Source organism: Hyperolius riggenbachi, chromosome 1 (assembly GCF_040937935.1).
Source record: "Hyperolius riggenbachi isolate aHypRig1 chromosome 1, aHypRig1.pri, whole genome shotgun sequence".
Lineage (NCBI taxonomy): Eukaryota > Metazoa > Chordata > Amphibia > Anura > Hyperoliidae > Hyperolius > Hyperolius riggenbachi.
In genome coordinates, this window is record NC_090646.1 from 251,625,885 (window position 1) to 251,648,498 (window position 22,614).

Sequence of the window (22,614 nt, forward strand, 5' to 3'; positions counted from 1 at the left end):
AGCTTTTCTTCTTAATTGCATAATAGCAATTATAAGGATTAAAGCTAAACCAACTTCAGCATACATTATCAGAAAGTACAAACTAACACAGCTGAAAGAACTGATTACTCCTCTACTACAAACCCACAAATGACTATGCAAGTAACTCTGCTTTATATACACTTCTATACAACCAATCACTGGCATTCAAAATAATTAACCAATCATGTCACCAGAAAATGCATTTGTTAAAGTGAACCCGAGGTGAAAATAAACTGATGAGATAAACAATTATATTTATCCTCCTACTCCTAAAAATGACTTTGTAAGACATCCCAGGATTTTATTTTATATTTAAACATTTAGAAAGTAGATTGAATGTTTTGTTGTCTCTGCTCAGTTGCAGTCTATTAAGTGTTCCTAAATGAAAATACATGAACTATATCGACCCTTTCTCTCTCCATCTGCTCTCAGAAATATGTAGAAAATGTATTTTGCCACAAAAAACTTTTATGGTGGTAATTTGCTTATCAGTGATGTTTACTATATTCCTGACAAGGTTCTGACAAGACAGAAGCTATCATTTCCAGCCTTAAAAATCAACTATTTCAGGCAGCAAAATAAAACAAGTAAAACACCCTGGTTATTAATAGGTTTAGTACTGTACATACACATGTTTATCTCATCATGTCACATGTCACCTCGGGTACACTTTAAAGTTAAAAAAACAAACCAAGATTTGTTTATTTTTTAAACCAATCACTGCCAGGCTAGTGTTTCTAGGCACCATACACTGAATGATATTCAAACAACCAATCATTTCTCTTTAATTTGCATTTCACACTATTCAAAATAGTAAAAAAAAAAAAAAACGCTGCGTTTTCATACTTGCGTTAACGCATTGAAAACGCACTAAACCGCATTCACTTGCGTTGAAAACGCAGCAAAACGCACAACAAAAAGTAGTAAAACGCAAACAGCAAAAAGGAGACTTTCAGCTTTTCTCAACGCACCCTGTGATGTGAAAGAGCCCTAATAAAGCAGTTGAAGCCTCCTGGTTCCTCTGGTCCAGGGGCCCTAGTGCAGTTGCTACCTCTGCATCCCCTATTACTATGCCACTGAACTGCACCCTTATCGAGCAGTTCAGCCTCCCGTCTGTTGCCACTTTGGCTGAAATGTAATGCAGCCTATTGGCAGCATTTATAAACTCACGTGTCAGCATTTTATTAAAAGAAAATCATACAGAACTCAGGTGCACTTAACCCATTCGCATTCCGTCGTTTTCACTTGAGAAATGTTCACCTCCCATTCATTAGCCTATAACTTTATCACTACTTATCACAATGAACTGATCTATATCTTGTTTTTTTCCGCCACCAATTAGGCTTTCTTTGGGAAGTACATTTTGCTAAGAGCCACTTTACTGTAAATGCATTTTAACAGGAAGAATAAGAAAAAAACGGAAAAATTGATTATTTCTCAGTTTTCAGCCATTATAGTTTTAAAATAATACATGCCTCCATAATTAAAACTCACGTATTGTATTTGCCCATATGTCCCGGTTATTACACCGTTAAAATTATGTCCCTATCACAATGTATGGCGACAATATTTTATTTGGAAATAAAGGTGCATGTTTTCCGTTTTGCATCTATCACTATTTACAGGTTTAAAATAATAAAAATATAGAAATATTTCATCTTTACATTGATATTTAAAAAGTTTAGACCCTTAGGTAAATATTTACATGTTTTTTTTACATCTATCAGGCTCTAGGCAATGTAACTGTGGGTACATGTAAGAATGATGTGCAGGTACTCTGCAGGGGAATGAGGGGATTATTCCTCTATTACACATTCTTCATGCACAATCTGAACATGGATCAGGCCCTAGGTAATCTAACTGTGGGTACATGTAAGAGTGATGTGCAGGTACTCTGCAGGGGACTGAGGGGATTCTTCCCCTATTACACATTTTTCATGCACAATCTGAACCAGATTTATGGGTGATAGGCAACACCTCTGTGTTCAATGTGCACAACATTATCAGTCAGGGGCATAGCAATAGGGGTTGCAGAGGTAGACACCGCATCGGGGCCCTTGGGTCAGAGGGGGCCGAAGGATCCTCCCTCAACTACAGTATTAGCTCTCTATTGGTCCTGTGCTCATAATAATCACTTCTATAGATTCTTTGAATGGTGCTAATCATTAACAAGCTGTTCCCCATCCCCTTCTTGCACCTCTGACACTGTAGTTGCCATTGGCAGGTTTTGGTGCGCCGTATCAATTGCTATGTATAGATTGCTTGGGGGGCCCCATTGTAAAACTTGCATCGGGGCCCACAACTCCTTAGCTACACCACTGTTATCAGTGGATTCCCTGCATCTCTGTGGGGAGTGCATATGTAGAGTATAGTACTAACAAAGTAAACCTGAGGCAGATGAAATTAAAGCTTTATACATACCTGGGGCTTCCTCCAGCCCCCTTCAGGCTAATCAGTCCCTCGCTGTCCTCCTCCGTGACCTGGATCTTCTGCTATGAGTCCAGGTACTTGAGCCAGTCTGGCGAAGTGCGCATGCACACACTCCGCCGCCAGGAGCGTACTACACCTGCGCAGCACTATTGCGCAGGTGCAGAATGCTCCTGGCTGTAGGAGCGGCACGTGGCCGGACTGCGCTGACTGGCTGAATTACCGGGACTCATAGCAGAAGATCCAGGTGATGGAGGAGGACAGCAAGGGACTGATTGGCCTGAAGGGGGCTGGAGGAAGCCCCAGGTATGTATAAAACTTTTCTTTTCATCCGCCTCAGGTACCCTTTAATCCGTAGTCACCAAACCAAATTTTAACAGCATATCAAATTATTTGATTTCATGAGCAAAGACAGTGCAAACATTTGCATAAGACAGGAACAACTGACTAAGCATTACTTTGTACTAATACTGTGCTGCGTGATCTGGTTTGCATGTATTCCTGTATTGTCTTATTGCTGTGTGTCACCCCTAAATATTGTCTGTAACAGTAATTAATGTACAGCGCTGCGTAATATGTTGCCGCTTTATAAATACAATAAATAAATAAGATCACAAAAAGAATTCCATCTCACTGAGGAAGTTTCTGCTTTATCTAATGCCATGCAGAGTTCCCTAACAAATACCTAGTGGTGCTGCATTATAAATGTGGATTAAAGGTAACGACCGCCTCAGCTGATAATCCGACGTGTGTACAGTAGCTTCCGACCCCAACCTGCAGGCAATCCACCAGCCTAATCAACTGGGATAATTCCTTTGTGCCACCTCTTGCGTCGCCCACCGCATGATGTCACACATATGTCACTCTGCATAGAAACAGAACGTTGCTATACGGTGCAATCACTGCATCGTACCACAAAAATCAGCCTTCATATGACCCTGTGCCACAGTGCAGCAACAGGGTCATATGCATAGCACTACCCCCCCTCCCCCTACCCCGGCTAGTGACATACTTCCTGCTGGACAGGAAGTATGTCACTGGGACTCCAGACAGTCCACGCATGCACCCTGCATCACACGGCGCTTGTGTCTTTCACACTAGCTGTGTCACCCATTAACTTCCATTGCTGTACAATCCATGTGGTAGGCACGGATCATGCGGTAACGCAGTGCAGCCTTGCCTAGGCATTGCGACAATTTGCATACTTCCGGTGCACCGTGATGTAAACTGTGCAAGTTACCATAGACATGCATTACTCTTGCAACAGGAAAGCGACGCGGAAGAGGGGCAATGCAGGGGGCAAGTGTGCAAAGGGCCTAAATACCATGCGCATGTTTTTTGTGCTATAGCTCTTTCCTGCACAGAAACATCAATGAATCATGGTATGTTCAGGCAGTAGGGAACCAACATGACACCTCATGGACGCGAGAGGGTTATATAAGCTGAAGTCCCACTAAATGCAGCCAGAGAGAGAAAGTGCCCCACCTTGCCCCTATCAGCAGTCAGCCATGCCGGAACCTAAAGGCACGCGTCTTGATCTGTTTACTTTAAAAGCTGTTTGATATAATGTAATAATGCAGAGATAAAGTAACTACCAGGGACATGCAAGTGTTGTGACACCTGTAAGAAATGAAAACTGTCGGTCTGTTATACTGAGAGCCCAGGAGTCACCTGTCTCAAGAAACTGGAGAAATGAAGCTGGCTGTTAATTAATTACCATCCTACGCTGCACTAAAGCACGTGCTCCCAGTATACTGATTAACAAGATCGGCCTGCAGGCCCAACCTATGTTTACTCTGTGCTAGGCTTTTCAAATATAGCATGTCAGTGGAGAATGTAAACAGAAGTGTCACCAGGATTCCATATGCAGGAGTGCTTTACAGCATTACAGCACTGTTACCACAACAACGATAACACAAAATATTGCACGCTTTTACACTTCTGCTTGAGGAAGTGTTTACAAATCGTAATATCATATGCAAATTAAGTTGTTCCTGGGAATACATCTGAATGGTAGACTGTTTTAGGTCACTTGAGCAGATGAAACTTCTTAATGACTGCTGTAGTGTTAAAACATATACCAAGCACTGGCAGCCTGGGGGTGTTTTACTGGTTAAAGGGACCCTCAGCAGAGGGGGGAATTCAAAAGCTGGACTTACCTGGGGCTTTCTCCAGCCCTCTGTAGCCCGTGAGGTCCATGGGCATCCTCCTGGCTCCTTTCCTGGTCCCGTTGGCGTCTGCGGTTTTCTAAAGACTGAACCGCGCATGCGCAGCACTCTTATGGCCACAGGCGTGATGATGCACAGGGTGCACCCTGGGGTTGCACACACGCAACTTCAGATGAAGTCGCTGGATTACTGGAGCCGCCAGCGGGGCCAGGAAAGGAGTCAGGAGGATGCCGGTGGACTTTGTGGGCTACGGGGGGCTGAAGGAAGCTCCGGGTAAGCCCAGCTTTTGAATTTCACCCTCTGCTCAGTGTCCCTTTAAGAACGTAAAGCTAAACTAATGGCAAACAAATCAAGGTAAGAGCAGAAATCACATAAATTGTTGGTCTCATACATTACTTCAGTTTATATGAATGTGTTACATTTCTATTTTTAGCTCATACAGAAGGGGATTCCATGATGTCATTTGACATAATATATTAATGATGTTCATCCATTCCTGCTATTGATCGGCAGAGTTAAAGGGAACCTAAAGTGAGAGGGATATGGAATTTTCCATATGTATTTCCTTTTAGGCAACTGCAGTTGTCTGGCTGGCATGCTGATCCTCTGCCTCTAATACATTTAGCCATAGACCCTGAACAAGCATGCAGCAGCTCAGGTGCTTCTGACATTTTTGTCAAATTGGGAAAGATTAGCTGCATGCTTGTTTCTGGTGTTATTCAGACACTACTGCAGCCAAATAAATCAGCAGGGCTGCCAAGCAACTGGTATTGTTTAAAAAGGAAATAAAGATGGTAGCCTCCATATACTTCTCGATTCAGGTTGATAGCCTCACTGGGCTGAGGACTGCAGAGACGCACATGTAGATCCATGGTGGATGCATGGTGGATGCAAGCAAGATTAGCTGCATGCTTGTGTCTGGTGTTATTCAGACACTACTGCAGCCAAATAAATCAGCAGGGCTGCCAAGCAACTGGTATTGTTTAAAAAGGAAATAAAGATGGTAGCCTCCATATACTTCTCGATTCAGGTTGATAGCCTCACTGGGCTGAGGACTGCAGAGACGCACATGTAGATCCATGGTGGATGCAAGCAGTCCTTTAGACTTAATAATCTTAGCAAATCTAATAACTCAGATACTTAGTGATGAGTGCATATGTGTCTGCCTATGTACATCCACTGCTCTCATGTCAGCCCCTTGCACAATAACATAATGGCTTTTAATGAAACATAAAGCCAGTTACTACCCTCAAGCCCACCTGACTCCTTTCACAAAAAGGTGCTGCCACTAATGCTGGGAACACACAATGCAATTTCCCGTCCGACAATGATCGGCCAGGAAGTTGTAGCATGTGTACATGTCCAAATTGATTTTCAGACGATAACTACACAAAATCTATCCCTTTCTCGATCAGAAATGGATCGGACGTGTCGGAAATAATTGCCCGATTCCCGATGATCAGGCGGGAAATTGCATTGTGTGTTCCCGGCATAAGAAATTTAGGGTATGTCACTCCCCAGCAGCCAATCGCAGCACATTGTAGCTGATATATTTCTACACTAGTAATTTAAGAAAAAAAAACACTCAGCTGAAATTAATCACGTGATTCCACCTTTTGGTATCACAATCTGTATTACCAGCCTGCCTTTTATCATTAGATAGTGCTTATATGAAGCTGCACATTCTTCTTTATAAAGGCTTGTACATTTTTTGATCGGGTTTAAACAATGCCTGTAGAGCATCTACAATGACAGGAGGAATGGAAGGCAAGTCTCTGCATATACTTTTAGCTATTCACCAAATATCCCTAAGGTGCTCCTTTATGCATATGCTGACTATAAACCCATATGGTCAATAGCTTGTTTTCTCCAGCCTTTTAACTAGTTAAGGACCGCAGTGATTGAGATCTACCCCCTGTATTGGTGGGCTCCTGGCTGGCAAGGCGTAGATCTCAATCACTGTCTACAGCGCGCATCCGCCGATCGCACCGCTCAAACCCGACGATTCTCGCTGCATCTCACAGGCTCTGCCTGTCTCTATGACGGCAGAGTCACGTGAGCCAGTCAGGAGTCGATTTCATTGGCTCCTGGCCCTGTCTTTCAATGTAAGCCATTCCCATTGGCTTACATTGAAATACAGGGTCAGGAGCCAATGAAAGTGGCTCCTGACCGGCTCACATGACTCTGCCATCATACAGACAGTAGAGTCTGCATCCTGGGGGTCCCGGCGAGCGGCGATGACGGCAGTTGCGGCGGCTATGTGCAGCGATTCGTCGGGACTCCGTCGGGATTGGACCAGCGGTCTCTGGTCTTTAAGTGCCCAGAGACCGCTGGTCCTTAAATGGTTAAACCTCATTGCTGGTGGTCAGTGAGGCTGCACATAACATTGCATATTACTTACCTACTGGTCATTGAAGCTGTACATAACTTTGCATATTACCTCACCACTGGTGAGGTATCACATGCATATCACATAGCATTTTACCTCACTATTGGTCAGTAAGGCTCCACATTACAATTCATATTACCTCTCTATTAGTCATTTAGGCTGTACATAACATTAAGTATTACCTCACCATTGGTCAGTGAGGCTGCACATCACATAGCTTATTCATTAATTACTGGCCGTTGAGGCTCCACATATCACATTACCTCACCTTTGGACAGTAAGTTTTCTATTGGTTGATGAGCATTACTATACTTGCTGCTTTACTGTTGGTCACAGAAACTACACATCATATTGCATGTTACCTTACTACTGGTCAGTGAGGCTTTACATCACATTGCATATTATCTTGTATTGGTCCCTGAGTGAGCATATTACCTTATGATTAGTAAATGACCCAATGAATGGAAGCAACAAGTGAGTGGATGACATACAATGTCTATATGCACCTACACATATTCAAGTGTAAATCTAGAGAACTACAGTTTAAAGCAGTAGGATAAGCCATACTATGCCAGGAAAAAAACACATATATAAGTAGATAAACACTTGATCTACTTACATAACACATGTATTGTAGTGTCCACATTTTGATTTCAGTGAATTTTATATAGTAAATGAAGAGAATTCTGTTACTGGTAGGAACCATATCTTTTGCCCACAGTTTGAGGTTGAATACTGATGTCATTTCTTCCCTTAACTTTTTTTTTCATATTCTCCTCCAATCACTGAGTCACCTCAGCCTTGCTTGTAAACACAAGTGAGCAGAGGATCATGTTTCAGCTAGGCACGGAAATAAAGGGAAGAAGGGGAATATATTGTAGATAAAAAGAACCCCCAGCATGAAACTGAATGGCAATGGCTATTAAATGGCCAGTGCTCCTAAAGTATGTGATAACTCCAAACCATAAAAGCAGAAAAAGTTTTGCAAGTTTTGAATGCAGGATTGGCATCTTTATTACTAAAATAAAACCTGTAATGAGAAAAACCTCCCCTGTGGGATACTCACCTCGGGTAGGGGAAGCCTCCGGATCCTATCGAGGCTTCCTCCGTCCTCCTCAGTCCCATGGCGGCAGTGAAAATCCTCTCGGCACAGCGGGGATGTAAATATTTACCTCCCAGGCTCCAGCGCAGGCGCAATATCGGCTCTCCACCTCGGAAATAGGCGGAAATAGCCGATTGCTGTTGGGCCGCTTTACTGCGCAGGCACAAGTCTCCTGTGTCTGCGCAATAGAGTGGACCCGACGGAGACCGGCTATTTTCGCCTATCTCCGTGTGGAGAGCCACAGCAGCGCCCCCGCTGGAGCCAGGAATGGTAAATAAATCAGCGCTTATCAGCGGGACACTCCGGGGGAGCCAGCGTTGGACTGCCTGCAGCTACAGGGGTGGGGGAAGCCTCATTGGGACCCTGAGGCTTCCCCCTACCGAGGTGAGTACCCCCCAGGGAACTTTTTTTTGTTACAGGGTCTCTTTAATACCCTCAGACCAGTTGCTGTTGAAATTTGATTTTTATGGTGACAATCCGGCTTTAAAGGCAGTTTTAGCGCTAAAATGTTTACTGTCATCCAGTCCATCAGCTCCTGAGTTTGCAAGAATTGATTATTGAAATTAAAATCATATTGTAAAAGTGTTTATCACATGTCTGATACCTGACCTGCGAGATTACAAAGATGGGGTCTGGTGATGCGTACGTACTGTGGCGCCGCTACATGAGTTGGGTGTTATCTAGTGGTGAAAGTAAAAATATTGGTAATTTGAATTACCAATATTTTACTATTAATATATTATTGCTGGCAGCGCTACCTTCTTATACCTTAAAATTAATACCAATGTCCTTAATAAATGTCCATAGATCTGTGAGTTTGCTTGGAATTGTCCTTAGATAAAAGATGATGAGTAAAATGTTCCACTGCGCTCTCACACAAGATTCAATCTAGAAAACAGAAACGAGAACTGCACATCGCGTGATTCTGCTGGATTATATGACTTTATCACACCCGTGTTAGTGTGAAAACGTGACTACACTCATATGCCCACCACCAACATCAAAGGGGCTCACCAGATATAAACCACCTCGGTTTTCAGGTGGGTCTCAAGCACAAACTGTGTCTCACTCTGTACCTCAGTGATACACAATGGCCGATTCAGTAGAAGTATTTTTAATCTTGATAAATCTATTAAAAACAAAGCAACATAGAGCTCCTCATTGCATAGTATGTCTGCACACTTAGACAATACATCCACGCTCCTCGCGCCAATCACCTACTTACAGACTAAAAGAATGATATAGGCACATCTGAGTGGTGATGCTAGAGCTCCTTCAAAGCATCCAGACGGTTATCCGGCAGCGTCCTGCACTACGAAAGGTCTGTAAGTAGGTGGATTGGCGCGAGGAGCGTGGATGTATTGTCTAAGTGTGCAGACATACTATGCAATGAGGAGCTCTATGTTGCTTTGTTTTTTAAAAGTTTTTTCAAGATTAAAAATACTTCTACTGAATCTGCCGTTGTGTATCACTGAGGTACAGAGTGAGACGCAGTTTGTGCTTGAGACCCACCTGAAAACCGAGGTGGTTTATATCTGGTGAGCCCCTTTGATGTTGGTGGTGGGCATATGAGTGTAGTCACGTTTTCACACTAACACGGGTGTGATAAAGTCATATAATCCAGCAGAATCACGCGATGTGCAGTTCTCGTTTCTGTTTTCTAGATTGAATCTTGTGTGAGAGCGCAGTGGAACATTTTACTCATCAATATTTTACTATGCAATTACTCAGCACCTATTATCATTTGAACCCTCCCCTCCAAGCCTAAACCTAACCCCACTATTTAATGCTCTCCTCCCTCCACCAAGTGCCTAATACTGACCTCTCACCTGGCGCCAAAATAACCACTATAGTAGCCAATCATCTACAAAATAGATGATTGGCTCCTCTGTTCCTTCCCTATCTAGTATCAGAAGGTGCAGATCGGTTACTAGTAATGCATCAGGTGCCCAACTTACCACCTAGGCTTCCGATTACTGATACTTTCTACAGGTGTCTATTAGACGCCTCCTGATCCCTGCACCCAAATCACCTGTTTCGCTGATTGCCAGGACTGTGACACAGCGACCATTGATTTCTATAGGTCGGGTGAGGTAGAGGTGGGGCACAGATATGCACAGAGAGCAAGGCCTGAACAACAAGAAGTCTCCACCAATCAGATGACAACTGCATTCAGCATATGATTTTGGTAAGTATTTTTGCATATAAGCAATATGGAGGGCGCTTGTGGAGGTGCTCCTATGAGCGTGCTGTTTCACCTGCTGCAAACTAGTTAAATATGGGGACCCACTCACCTCATATAAACTGATAGATCAATAGTAAACAAAGAGACTAGTTGCGCTGGGCCTAAAGATGTTATCTAGCAGTTTAGCGAATAATAGATACTGTTCAACTTAATGAAAACATTTATCAGAATTTATTTAAAATATACTTATAAAACACAAACTGTCAGTTGTTGCATAAATAAAGCAATTTTTTTATCACAATATTGCATATATTTCATATTCAATGTATATACATATCATCCACTCACTCAGACATACACAGACCTTCCAATGTGCATGAAAAAAATCAAGATAAAAATTGGGATAAAAAATGGGATAAAAACTAAAATAGAGAGGTTTTAAAATAAAAAATCTGTATGGTATAGTCTCTATTGATAGCTCTGAATATGTGTTACTTGTAATGTCTTTTTAATCCTTAATAGGAGTGGAGTAGGTTGATGTGCTCCAATAGAGATGCCCCATGGGGAACTAGTTATCACATCACAAGAGTGTATCCTCTTCACTATAAGTTCCAAGTAGAGCCAGATGAGTTATTAGTGTTTACCTCGGCGTCTATGGTTCCTGCAATAAAGCATCCACACTGGTTCTACTCACGTTCCTGACGGGTAGGTTTAGGGTCAGGCTGGAGTCCAGTATTTGAATCAGAGCTCCAGCCGGCTGCTCCGTGACTCAACTCAGCGTGTGCACACGCTGTATCCTCAATCCGTTCCGCCGTCCACCACTAAGGTAGTTCCGGGTGACGGCTGGTTCACTTCCGGTGACGTCACCTATTCCCCGCGTCCTGTATTGCTCAGCTGTTGCCTGCTAACAGCTTGAGTGGGTCAGTCCGTTAAGTGCGTCCTGTACCTAGTTGATGCGGCTGCAAGGCATTTGTTCCTGTAGCAATTTTGGACAGCGTGGGTTGAATAAATTCTGATAAATGTTTTCATTAAGTTGAACAGTATCTATTATTCGCTATACTGCTAGATAACATCTTTAGGCCCAGCGCAACAAGTATTTTTGCATGTTTACTGGTTTTTGCCTGGTGAGGTGGGATGGGTGGAGACTTCAGCTTTAACACTTTAACACAAATTCTTGCATAAACCATGATTGTCTCAGTTTAAAGTTTCAGGTACCTCTAATGCTGACCTGGCTGTCAGGGTAGATATGTCATTTTAGATCAGTTCAACACAATAGCAAGCATAAGAGCTCCTTATCTGCATTGCAGCCAACGCTTTGAGTTTTGTGTCCAACAAAGTTATCCATATACAGGTGCCCATTAATGGTACATTTTTTTCATCAAATTCGATCTTTCAACGCAGTTTTTATGATCGTAAGTAATCGGAAGGCCATTATTGATTGATCCCGTAAACGGATTAATTAGGGCATTTTCTCTCCTCAGATACAATCATAAAATCTAGCTTTCAGATTAAATTTAATTACATTTTCTGATCCAATCAACCACAGAATTGTTTTACATCGATTTTTGCACAGTTTTCTGTACAATTCGATCCTAAAAAGTGTGTCAAAAGATCACATTTGTTGAAAAAACCTGTACAATTAATGGGCGTCTTTACACACATTTATAAAGATGCATAAGAAAGAATCTTCACTCATTAGCAAAGGCCAGTTTTATATTTATTCATTTATTTTTTTTTTTACTATGATAGGGGCTGCAACTTTCACAAATTAAATATGTCAGGACTAGTTATACACTGTTTCCAACTACCGTATGTTTAAATATTGCTATTAAAAGGACCAGTATGAAGTATAAAGTTAAAGGGAACTTTAACCGAGAAGGATATGGATGTTGCCTTTTAAAGGGAAGGTTCAAGCAAAATAAAAAAATGAGTTTCACTTACCTGGGGCTTCTACCAGCCCCATGCAGCCATCCTGTGCCCTCGTAGTCACTCGCTGCTGCTCCAGTCCCCTGCTGGCAGCTTGCTGACCTCGGAGGTCGGCGGGCCGCATTGCGTACATTTTTACGCATTCCCACTAGTGCAGGAACATTAACACATACATTTTTACGCATTACTGGTTCAATGTGTACATTTTTACGCATTAAACCAGTAATGCGTAAAAATGTATGTGTTAATGTTCCTGCACTAGCGGGAATGTGTAAAAATGTACGCAATGCTGCCCACCGACCTCCGAGGTCGGCAAGCTGCCAGCGGGGGACTGGAGCAGCAGCGAGTGACTACGAGGGCACAGGATGGCTGCATGGGGCTGGTAGAAGCCCCAGGTAAGTAAAACTCATTTTTTTTATTTTGCTTGAACCTTCCCTTTAAACAATACCAGTTGCCTGGCAACCCTGCTGATCTCTTTAGCTGCAGTAGTGGTTGAATCACACACCTGAAACAAGCATGCAGCGAATCCAGTTTGACTTCAGTCAGAGTACCTGATCTGCAGGCTTGTTGAGGGGCTGTGGCTAAAAGTATTAGAGACACAGGATCAGCAGGAGAGTCAGGCAACTGGTATTATTTTAAAAGGAACAATCCATATCCTTCTTGGTTTAGGTTCCCTTTAATTCACTACCTTATTCCAGGGGGAAGGTATGGTCCCCAGTTCCATGGTACTTGAAGAACTACCCATTTATTCCCTAATTTAAATAGTAGGGGCCATACCAATTTTAGTAATCAAATGCTGTATGATGGCTGCAGCTGTTATTACAGTTTAATTTGATATATTATATTAACTTATAACCATTGACATTTAGTAAATGACCATAAAATAGCCAAACTTTAAACTGACCAATAAAAGGCACTGGCTTAGTCACAAGACTAGAGTTACATTTCACATAAATAAACTTGATTCACCTATCTAAGTGGGCAACCATACCCCCAATACCATGTCTCTTGAAAATTCCAAGAAGCAGGAAACTCCTACTGACAAACAAACACCATTTGATAAGATTTCCCGCCAATTCCTACATCCAGTGATATTGTTCAGAACTCAGACCTGCCATAGCAACAATCTTCTGCGTGATAATACCCAGCAAATTATAAAACAAAGAATGAGACAGCAGTCCACCATCTATGAACAATATTCACTAGTGTTCCATTTCACTCAAAGAAGTTGGCAGCAATAGAGCAATATGGGTGAAAACTCACAACCCCATTGGGAGCTCATTTTATTCATGGACTTTTTTTTTCAGTTTACATTGAAGGACTGAAATTGGTCTGGGGACAAAATCAGTAGTGTTCATGGGAAATTAATAGACTGGTGCTCTGCAGCTGCTGATGCTGATGCAGTGAGTGGTAAATAGCATTGCCTATTTGTATTTACAGAATTACTATTATGATAGCGATGACAGCTTCCACAGCACTTTACAGAGTATACAGACTTGTCACTAAACGTCCCGCAGAGGAGCTCACAATCTATGCCGGGGTGTCAAACCCAATCACATAAGGTAGCAAAATCTAAAACACAGTCTAAATTGTTGGTCACATTGTTTAGTAAGATTTAAAGGACAATTTATTGATAGGGACATGGAGGTTGCCATATTTATTTCCTTTTAAACAATACCAGTTGCCTGGCTTTCCTGCTAATCCTCTTCCTCTAATATTTTTAGCTATAGACCCTGAACAAGCATGCAGCAGATCACATGTTTCAGACATTATTGTTAGATTTGACAAGATTAGCTGCATGCTTGTTTCTGGTATTATTAAGACACTACTGCTGCCAAATAGACCAGAAGGACTGCCATGCAATTGGCATTGTTTACAAGGAAATAAATATGGCAGATTCAATATCCCTCTTGTCACAGTTTCCTTTAACATTGATTGAACAGTCTTAACATGACAATGTTTAGGCCAAAAATGTGAATTTAAACAGAGTGCAACAACCTTTTCCCTCAATAAGTGAATACAAATATTTAGTTTCTTCAACAAGGCCATCAAGCAAATTAATAATATTGCTACACTGGTGCAACATTTTTGGCTGCAGCTTTAACAAACATTCCCTTCTCCAATTGCAGTCTGCCTTTTAAAACTTCGACAATATGATGATTTTATTGAAGGTTATAGTTAGCATACTTAGCTCCATGTTTGGTGTTAAAATGTTAATGTTCATTGTTCTCCTTCACAACAGACACTGCCTCATGACATTAAACACGCATTCATTTGTCTACTTGGAGCATGAGCACACCATATTTTTGCTTTCCCATCTTTCATTAAATTGTCTTACTTTGGCATCAACTTTGTCCCCTTTGGCATTTTATGATTGATTGCTGATATATATATATATAATTTCCACTTAATGATAAACCAGCTGTGAATCGCTGGACTAGAAACACTACACTCTAGCGGTAGGATGTCACTTAATTGAAATGCATGATGGGAGATGTAGTTTATCAGCAATGTGCATTTAAATGAACATAAACCTTTTCGAGGAAATCATGTGCATTTAAAACAGTGTAATATGGGGAAGTTTGAGTCTTAAGCCCCTATCGTAGTCTAAAGTCAATTATGGGCACTACCTGTTGATTTGTAAGTATGTTTTTGGGATGTGAGAGGATGAGAAGACACTGAAGTGACTGGAAGAAACAATAGGTGGAGGGAGAGAATACAAGGTCTATACAGAGAGTTTCCTGTCCAAGAGGACATAGCACTGCAAGGTGACTATCCACGACTACACCATCACAAATGATTGCACAGTCACCATACAGCAAAATTCAGATAAGAGATCAGAGCTTACAAGTGAACAGGAAGCCAAGATTAAAGTGCATTGTTAGTATATACAGTGGTTTGCAAAAGTATTCGGCCCCCTTGAAGTTTTACCACATTTTGTCATATTACTGCCACAAACATGAATCAATGTTATTGGAATTCCACGTGAAAGAACAATACAAAGTGGTGTACACGTAAGAAGTGGAACGAAAATCATACATGATTCCAAACATTTTTTACAAATCAATAACTGCAAAGTGGGGTGTGCGTAATTATTCAGCCCCCTTTTGGTCTGAGTGCAGTCAGTTGCCCATAGACATTGCTTGATGAGTGGTAATGACTAAATAGAGTGCACCTGTGTGTAATCTAATGTCAGTACAAATACAGCTGCTCTGTGACGGCCTCAGATGTTGTCTAAGAGAATATTGGGAGCAACAACACCATGAAGTTCAAAGAACACACCAGACAGGTCAGGGATAAAGTTATTGAGAAATTTAAAGCAGGCTTAGGCTACAAAAAGATTTCCAAAGCCTTAAACATCCCACGGAGCATTGTTCAAGCGATCATTCAGAAATGGAAGGAGTATGGCCCAACTGTAAACCTACCAAGACAAGGCCGTCCACATAACTCACAGGCCGAACAAGGAGAGCGCTGATCAGAAATGCAGTCAAGAGGCCCATGGTGACTCTGGAGGAGCTGCAGAGATCTACAGCTCAGGTGGGGGAATCTGTCCATAGGACAACTATTAGTCGTGCACTGCACAAAGTTGGCCTTTATGGAAGAGTGGCAAGAAGAAAGCCATTGTTAACAGAAAAGCATAAGAAGTCCCGTTTGCAGTTTGCCACAGGCGATGTGGGGGACACAGCAAACATGTGGAAGAAGATGCTCTGGTCAGATGAGACCAAAATGGAACTTTTTGGCCAAAATGCAAAATGCTATGTGTGGAGGAAAACTAACACTGCACATCACTCTGAACACACCATCCCCACTGTCAAATATGGTGGTGGCAGCATCATGCTCTGGGGGTGCTTCTCTTCAGCAGGGACAGGGAAGCTGGTCAAAGTTGTTGGGAAGATGGATGGAGCCAAATACAGGGCAATATTGGAAGAAAATCTCTTGTAGTCTGCAAAAGACTTGAGACTGGGGCGGAGGTTCACCTTCCAGCAGGACAACGACCCTAAACATAATGCCAGGGCAACAATGGGATGCTTTAAAACAAAACATATCCATGTGTTACAATGGCCCAGTCAAAGTCCAGATCTAAATCCAATCGAGATTCTGTGGCAAAATCTGAAAACTGCTGTTCACAAACGCTGCCCATTTAATCTCACTGAGCTGGAGCTGTTTTGCAAAAAAGAATGAGCTAGGATTTCAGTCTCTAGATGTGCAAAGCTGGTAGAGACATACCCTAAAAGACTGGCAGCGGTAATTGCAGCCAAAGGTGGTTCTACAAAGTATTGACTTAGGGGGCTAAATAATTACGCACACCCCACTTTGCAGTTATTTTTTTGTAAAAAAATGTTTGGAATCATGTATGATTTTTGTTCCACTTCTCACGTATACACCACTTTGAATTGGTCTTTCACGTGGAATGCCAATAAAATTGATTCATGTTTGTGGCAGTAATATGACAAAATGTGGAAAACTTCAAGGGGGCAGAATACTTTTGCAAACCACTGTACATAAGCCAAAGAAACATGACATAAGTAAAATATATGCAACACGAGACCCTTGAAAAACAAAATGCTCTGAGTGTTGAAATGATTGTTTATGCTTCTTTAAAGAGAACCCGAGGTGTGTTTAAAGAATGTTATCTGCATACAGAGGCTGGATCTGCCTATACAGCCCAGCCTCTGTTGCTATCCCAAACCCCACTAAGGTCCCCCTGCACTCCGCAATCCCTCATAAATCACAGCCTGGCTGTGAGGCTGTGTTTACATCTGTAGTGTCAGTCTCAGCTGCTCCCCCGCCTCCTGCATAGCTCCGGTCCCTGCCCCCGTCCCTTCCCTCCAATCAGCAGGAAGGGAAGGGATGCAGGCGGGGACTGGAGTTCTGCAGGAGGCGGGGAGAGCAGCAGACTGACACTGTAGAGATAAACACAGCCAGCTCTGACAAGCTGTTTGTCAGCAGCGTGGCTGTGATTTATGAGGTATTGCAGAGTGCAGGGGGACCTTAGTGGGGTTTGGGATAGCAACAGAGGCTGGGCTGTATAGGCAGATCCAGCCTCTGTATGCAGATAATATTCTTCAAACCCACCTCGGGTTCTCTTTAAGTATTCTCACAGGAGCACACATCATTTGTTAAATGCAGCAAAGCAAAGAAAAAATCCAGCAAGGGAATGAAGAAAAAAGGCGCTGGAATGATGCTTAAGTTCTGTCAGGGCCAGGGAAGAGCACAACTATTTTGTGTAGGGCAATTAAACAAATTAAATTCATTTGAAAAACAGAAAAAACGTTAGCTGTCTGTCTCTGGCTATGGCGTTGCCTTCCCTGTTATATCAACATCATAAGATTCCTACAAGGAAATAAATGAAACCTCACTGACCAGTGACCATGTCAATGCAGAACAACACTCCCAAGGGAAGACACTGAGCAATGCTAGCACTGAACATTAAGCACAGAGCCCTCCAGGAAAGTGAATGTATCCTCTGCAGATGTCAGAGCAGAGTGACAAGCCACCACTCAGCTAAGCCTGACGTGCTCTAACAAGCATTACTTATGCGCAGGGACTGTGACCAGTGGAGCCCTCAGTCTTCAGCTTCATAGTGTTTCTCATAGAAACGATTTAACACAACTTGGGGCATAAATGTAAGCATCTCCTCAGTCCTTGCTTCTCAGACATAAATGATAAATAAGGACCTATTGGAAACAGCTTGAAGTGTACGTCATGTATGCCCAAGACAAACTAAATCCTTTTCAAGTCATTTCTACATGATTCTAGTATTCTTGTATTACTAGACAGTTTATTCTTTATTCTAGTTTAGCAATTAATGTCAATCTGTAGTATGATGAACCCTCCCAACTCCGTACTGTTTAACTGTGTGTGTGTGTGTGTGTGTGTGTGTCCTGTGTGTGTGTGTGTGTGTGTGTGTGTCCTGTGTGTGTGTGTGTGTGTGTGTGTGTCCTGTGTGTGTGTGTGTGTGTGTGTGTGTGTCCTGTGTGTGTGTGTCCTGTGTGTGTGTGTCCTGTGTGTGTGTGTGTGTGTGTGTGTGTCCTGTGTGTGTGTGTGTCCTGTGTGTGTGTGTGTGTCCTGTGTGTGTGTGTGTGTGTACTGTGTGTGTGTGTGTGTGTCCTGTGTGTGTGTGTGTCCTGTGTGTGTGTGTGTGTGTGTGTGTGTGTGTCCTGTGTGTGTGTGTGTGTCCTGTGTGTGTGTGTGTGTGTCCTGTGTGTGTGTGTGTGTGTGTGTGTGTGTGTCCTGTGTGTCCTGTGTGTGTGTGTAGATGTAGAAGAATGTGTCAGCACACCGCTTTTCCTTTAAATCACGCTCTTTTATTGAGCCATACGTTGCAAAAGATACAAGAGCCGACAATTGTTTCGGGGCCTCACAGGGTCCCCCTTCTTCAAGGCGTAGTTACAAATACATGCATGTGCAAATCACCATATAAACTAACATAATCCCCCAGCACCCCACCCAGAATCATGCTAAACAGTGATGTCATCTCCATTGTTTACAACATAAACTTGCCACAAAATCGATTTTAACCTGTAATCAAAACTCCTGATTAAGAAATAATGCTTATCAGTACACATAGCATTACTGCATATTGTCATTCATACCCCATGGGGGTCCCTCCAATCACACCCCGCTGTCCACCAGTGGATAATTGCTGCAGCATTTGAAATTGTGTATGCCAGGGTACCCTGGCATCACTGTTTAGCATGATTATGGGTGGGGTGCTGGGGGATTATGTTAGTTTATATGGTGATTTGCACATGCATGTATTTGTAACTACGCCTTGAAGAAGGGGGACCCTGTGAGGCCCCGAAACAATTGTCGGTTCTTGTATCTTTTGCAACGTATGGCTCAATAAAAGAGCGTGATTTAAAGGAAAAGCGGTGTGCTGACACATTCTTCTACAGTTTGACTTGAGACATTGCCTATGTCCCAGTGTCAAGCACCCGACAAACAACTTTGATGGTGTGCCCTTCAAGATCCTGTTTCTGTGTGTGTGTGTGTCCTGTGTGTGTGTGTGTCGTGTGTGTGTGTGTGTGTGTGTGTGTGTCGTGTGTGTGTCGTGTGTGTGTGTGTGTGTGTCCTGTGTGTGTGTCCTGTGTGTGTGTCCTGTGTGTGTCCTGTGTGTGTGTCCTGTGTGTGTGTGTGTGTGTGTCCTGTGTGTGTGTGTGTGTCCTGTGTGTGTGTGTGTCCTGTGTGTGTGTGTGTGTGTGTGTGTGTGTGTGTGTGTGTGTGTGTGTGTGTGTGTGTGTGTGTGTGTGTGTGTGTGTGTGTGTGTGTGTAGTCAAGTCCATAAATATTGCGACATAGACACAATTCTAACATTTTCGGCTCTATACACAACCTCAACAGATTTTAAGTGAAACGAACATAATGTGCTTTAACTGCAGACTGTCAGCTTTAATTTGAGGGTATTTACATTCAAATCAGGTGGACGGTGTAAGAATTACAACAGTTTTCATTTGTGTCTCCCACTAGTTAAGGGACCAAAAGTAATGGGACAGAATAGAAATATTAAATAAAACTTTCACTTTTTAATACTTGGTTGCAAATCCTTAGCAGTCAATTACATCCTGAAGTTTGGAACACACAGACATCACCATGCACTGGGTTTCATCCCTGAAGTTACCTAAACTGCAACTGTCTTCAGTTCCTGCTTGTTCTTGGGACATTTTCCCTTCAGTTTTGTCTTCAGCAAGTGAAATGCAGGCTCAGTTGGATTCAGGTCAGGTGATTGACTTGGCCATTGCATAACATTCCACTTAATAATTCCACTTTTGCAGTATGCTTTGGCTCATTGTCCATCTGCACCATCCAATGAGTTCTGAAGCATTTGGCTGAATATGAGCGGATAATATTGCCCGAAACACTTCTGAATGAGATAGACAGATAGACAGACAGACATACAGATAGAGATATATATTTGCAATGAGTTTCCTTTAGGCTCAGTTCCCATCTGCTGCTGGACCATGGAGAAGGAGCGGACAGTGTAGTGTCTGCTCTGATGGTCCACTGTGGTCTAGCTGGAGCCCGGGGTGGATGCGTTTCAACCATATGGCTATATGGGAAATGCATCCACCTGTCTAGGATTATCGCGAATTGCACAGAAGTGTGATCTGCTTACCACGACATATCCATTGCAGAGTGACAAGCACGAACGACTGCTATGTATAAAATAGGACCAGTTTACTGTCATTTTTGTGGTGCTGTACAACTGTTTCACTCTCCAGTGGAAACACAGCCTTAAGGGGGCCATACACTAGCCGACCAACCAACCAATCGACCATCCAATTCCATTATTATAATCGAATTAGATGAAAATTGGTGCTGCCAAGTGCATTCCCGACGGACAAAGCGACCAATTTCGGGACAGAAATTGGCCGCACGGTTGATCGCGCATGCTGGAAAATGTCGGGCCGAAGTTGGTTGGTCGGGTGCGCGGCGGTATGTCGGCTGAATTGCGAACAAGCAACGAGACGCCGAAACCCCCGCCGCTGCCACTGCAATGTATAGATGTATGTAGTGTAGTGCATTTATACATTACCTGTCCGGTGTCGGCCTCCATGCGGTTTCCGCCCATCTCGCCGGGTTCTGCATACATGCGCCGCTAGCGTGTATGCGGATGTTACCCGCTGAGATGGACGGACACCGTGTGGAAGCTACAGGACAGGTAATGTATAAATGCACACACTACATACATTTATACATTTTGGGGGCAGCGGCGGGGGTGGACGCGGCGCCTCAGCCGATTCCCTGATGATTTCATGCTGAAATCGGATGGGAATCGGCCTGTAGTGTATGGGCAGATTCGACTACAGATAAATTTATCTCTAATCAGATTCGATTAGAGATAAATTTGTCTCTTGGTCGAATCTGCCCATAATCGTTCTAATGTATGGCCACCATTAATTTTTTCTAATTGTTAATTCAAATTGTTGTCTCTCCCTAGACAAGTGGCCAGATTGCTGGTACAATAAAAGCACAGCACCTGTGTAATGCACGGGCAATTTTCATACACAGTCACAGGTCAGGTATTACAAGATTATAATAATGATTCCGCTTGCTCACATTAATAGGCTTATGAATATTGCATAACTAACTGACCCAATAAACAAAGTGGACACAAATACAACCATCAGCATTCAGATTTTTTCATTAAAATACCATTTCTTAGTGCTGTGCAAACCATTTTATAACGGAAATGGTAGGGGCATTATATTGTGAGCCCCTTTGAGGAAAAGTTGGTAATAGTTTATGGTGAAAGGTAACCCGAGGTGAGAGGTATTTGGAGGCTGCCATGTTTATTCCCTTTTTAACAATACCAGTTGCCTAGCAGTCCTCCTGAACCTGTGTCCCTAATAGTTTTAGCCATAGACCCTGAACAGGCATGCAGTGACTCAGCTGACTCAGTTTTACTGGATAAGCTATATGCTTGTTCCAGGGTTTTGACTCAGGCACTACTTATGCCAGAAGATCAACAGGGCTGCCAGGCAAATGGCATTGTTGACAAGGGAATAAATATGGCAGCCTCCATATCCCTCTCACCTCAAGTATCATTTAATAAATGCTATCTTTCCATTTCACTTTCTACAGCCAACATTATGCTCCGATAAGAATTCTTTGCAATCATGGAGACATCTGCTTGGACCACAGACTGTCTATAAATGTATGTATATGATAATTTCCAGCACCTGCATTATTCCTGTCAATTTCAACAAAATATGACACATGATGTCATTTCCTGTGAAAGGCACTGTGGCACTGCAGTGTCTTAAAGCAAACTGAACAATATATAAAGTTGAACCAAATGAATGCATATTTGTCTACAATAGTGGATCTGTGAAACGCCTTGAAATAGAAATGGCCTGGAGAGGATTGTTTTTTTAATAACACAGTATGTTCTTTTTCATCCTTTAAATTCAGAGTTTTGCTTTAGAATTTGTTGTGTACAGTGTGACATTAACTAACAAACTTTGATTTCACTACATCCACTTACACCAATCTGGGATCATGATTTGCTCTTATGTTGTAATATATTTAATCACAAAAACATGTGCACTCTAAAAGCAAACAAGGCAATACAAAGAAAGATAATACCACAAACACAAGTAGTTTGTAAGTCCCCTTGGATCCCAGATAGCTATCTAGCTTCCTGAAATCATTTTAAGTAAAAACTACAACCAGAACTAGACAGACACAATTATGTAAAGCACTTCCTGTGAAAGGACTTGTAGTGTCCAATGTGAGGTGAAAGTAAACCAGCTGGCTGTCAGACTGCCTGTTCGTACTGCGCTTTTACAACCTGGACAGTGCAAAGCATGACAAACAGATCCTACTTCATTACAATGCTATGAATCACTGCGTGCAGCAATCCAGTAATCCTGAAGCATTTATATAACATGTA

The 22,614-nt window shown here is 42.5% G+C and overlaps 1 protein-coding gene across 2 annotated transcripts in view; it reads right to left on the bottom strand.

The window, feature by feature from the left end:
* CCSER1 (coiled-coil serine rich protein 1) overlaps positions 1–22,614 on the bottom strand; it is a 1,139,724-nt gene that overhangs the window by 1,098,450 nt on the left and 18,660 nt on the right. The window lies entirely within an intron of this gene.